Source organism: Pyxicephalus adspersus, chromosome 12, assembly GCF_032062135.1.
Source record: "Pyxicephalus adspersus chromosome 12, UCB_Pads_2.0, whole genome shotgun sequence".
Classification (NCBI taxonomy): domain Eukaryota; kingdom Metazoa; phylum Chordata; class Amphibia; order Anura; family Pyxicephalidae; genus Pyxicephalus; species Pyxicephalus adspersus.
Genome location: NC_092869.1, coordinates 16,267,819 through 16,271,022, shown reverse-complemented (window position 1 = coordinate 16,271,022; position 3,204 = coordinate 16,267,819). Strand labels below are relative to the sequence as shown.

At 33.8% G+C, this 3,204-nt stretch overlaps 1 long non-coding RNA gene across 1 annotated transcript; it reads right to left on the bottom strand.

The window, feature by feature from the left end:
• Positions 1-1,668: 1,668 nt before the first annotated feature.
• LOC140341694 (uncharacterized) lies at positions 1,669-2,891 on the bottom strand. Its single transcript, XR_011922939.1, has 2 exons — positions 2,728-2,891; positions 1,669-1,964 (listed from the first exon to the last, which is right to left on the bottom strand). It is a non-coding gene; the product is annotated as an uncharacterized lncRNA (long non-coding RNA).
• Positions 2,892-3,204: the final 313 nt, after the last annotated feature.

Sequence of the window (3,204 nt, the reverse complement as noted above, 5' to 3'; positions counted from 1 at the left end):
TCATGATATCTACTAGACCCTTGTTCGGACATATTTCTGTAACTTACAGGTCTAAAATTTAAAAAAAAAAATTTCATGAAAAACAGTGTAACGCTTTTGGTACAGAAATCTAGACATCAGTGTAACGCCCAGGGGGTTAAGTTCCACTTTTTGTAAATTATTTGGATTTATTCATGAATAAAGTTATTATTTTATCAGTTAATAATCAAGTGCCCCCTAAAAAAGCCTTCTTTTTGCTCACTTTTCTAATTCTTTCCCTTCTTCTTCTGATTCATTGTTTAGTCAAGGCATGGCACTATTCAGGTTTACCTGATTTTTCAGATCAAATTTTCTCTTATGGTACTCACTTGGTTCCTTTTAACAAAAATATCCATTTAGTTTAACATTGTAAAAAGATCTAATCTATGTCATCACCTCTAGGGTTGGGGGATATTCTCTGAAGAGTTGCACATTTAATGCAATTAGCATTGAAATTGTGTTCTGTCCCCACATAAAAACTAATGGGTGTAATCATTTTTCCATTATTTATGGAGTGTACATGGTCATAAATATGGTTTTAAACACTCTCTTGGTTTTTTCCCCACATAGAATCTAATCTAAAGTACATGTTATCAAATAAATGACACGTTTGGGAGAGGCAGTTGACATGGTAATTGAGTTTAAGTATAGAGCCAATTAAGTGCCTGGTTTTCCTGTATCTACTCACATTGTTTACATTTACTGCATCTGAAGGTACTGTTAGACATGGGCTTTATATGGGTGACAGGGTGAGGATTTTAATGGCTTGAAACTAATGATTCCAGATTTCCTAAGTAATCTGGGGTTTCGAATTGATGTAGGGGTCTGCTGTAAGAATACCCCAATGCTTCATCAATATATTGTGTATGTTGTGATGATGTTAATTGAAATGCGTGATAATGTGTAGTTTGTTTTCCCTAGGGGATGAGGGAGTTTTGTATCTCCCCTTTTTAGGTATTCGGACCCTGCGATACCTTCTTTTAGGGAGTTTTTTTTACTATAACCTTTTTGTAGTAGTCTTTCACTTTATGCCTTCGCTTCAAGAATTAAATAATTTTCTGTGATACAATTTCTTTTTAATCTTAACATCTGGCTGTAAGGCATACTGTCAATTAAGGGTTTCAGGTGTGCACTGTTGGCATGTAAAATTGTATTTCCTGCAGTTTATTTTCCATAAAGACATGTCGTAATGAGATAGTATTGGGAAATGTTAATATTCACATCTAAAAAGGGGATTCATTGGGGATGGGAATTCATTGTGAATTTGAGGTTGTAGTCATTAGTAACTTCAAATATGCTGTCAAAGATTTGGACCTGTCCAAATAATTGAGATATTGTCAATGTATCAACGCCATAATAATATGCGTGACACCTCGACGGTCACATTCAAAGTATAAAACTGTTTCTATTGAAATTTACAATGTTAGAATCATGTTTTTAAGATTTCTGTAACCTATAATTTACTGGCTGAAAGGTGGCCTATTATTCATGCTCGACCTCCATCTCAATTTTAAAGTTATTAATGAAATATATAAACGAAATATAAAGAAAAGGATTTTCATTTGCTCCCTGTGCTTGTCATCTAATTTGAGACAAGTACTCTTACAACATTTAGCAATGCACAGTACTCAATATATACAATAAATCAGACAATGTTTAAAATCCTTTATTTTTTTAACAAATCATGTACACCTGCATTATTTTTACTGTATTTGAAAAACAGACAGCTATATAAATGCAATAGCAATTTCTACAGAAGTATTATAGAAACAGTGCATTTTGCATTCACTACATTATGACATTAGATCAGATACACAGAAAAGAACAAGATTATTGTTTCCAGCATTTGTATGTAATTAGCATGAAAGCTTTATCTTTTATGCAGCAGGTGACACAAATACATTTGGAATAGTTTCTGTTTTTCTTTATGTTGCAAACCAGCGGACCTACAAAAGAGGTAATGACTGCGTATTTAGTTTGAAATACAGATAGTTAATGCAGATGCATTATTTAAAAGCAGGAATGTCAAATTCAAAGTAATGTACTCTGGAAGAATGGCTGTCCTATGTCATTCATAGCTGAATAATTTAATTTATCTCTGTGTATCAGGAGCACTCTTAGCACTTCTTATACAGAGTATAACAGAGAGGTTATAGCCACTCAGCGCTGCTGCCTTACTTTACTCACTCAAAGGGTCTGATTTATTAAAACTCTCCAAGGCTGGAGATTACACACTTTCATCAGTGAAGCTGGGTGATCCAGAAAACCTGGAATGGATTTCTTAAAAGTCATTTGCCATTTGTTAGCAAATGTTGTCAGTCCTGGACCAGATCCAATCCAGGTTACTGGATCGCCTAGCTTCACTGATGAAAGTGTATCCACTCCAGCCTTGGAGAGATTTAATAAATCAGGCCTAAAGATTGAGAAGCACCCTGCTCCTGTCTGCTCCAGACAAACAGTCTGACCATCTTCAAAACCTTCCCTGTATATATTGCATATATTATTCTTTTTCTCTCTAGTAAAATTTACACATATTATTCCTGACTTACAGTGCCAGTTTTGTCAGATTTTAACCAAACTATGTTAAATTCAAACCTTTCTTGCAATTTTACATAAAGTTTGGAATGGTAACCTAAATAAATACTTCAAACTGTGTAATAAAATTAGTTGAGAATTTTACCAGACTGTAAAGAGTAGAAGGCTACTTACATTATTTGAAAGAGTGACTTTCTGTTCCACCACGTCCAAAACCTTGTACATATAGGTAGAAAAACAGATATACAAAACATTTTTAACATATATTTCAATGTTTTTATTGGTAATTAGTGATAATATATGGAGGCTTAAGAAGTTAAGAACATTAAATGTATCAGAATTATTAAAAAAAATTCATATAACGAAGACATATTGTGTAATACTTGATTTGGCCCTAAGTTTTATAAAGAGGATATTTAATCTCCACAATCCAGCATTTGTGATGAAGGATGCCAGATGCACATTAAGTGGGGAAGAATGTTTGGGTAATGATATTTCTAACTTGCTAAATTGGGCAGGGAGGAGTAGCAGGAATGTTTACATCTATTACTCTGGAAAACAGGTCAGAGACCTTTCTCCAATTGCCACGAAGCAAGACCACCATACACATATCTATCATACCTCTGTCCACATCCCCTGAAAAAAAAAAAA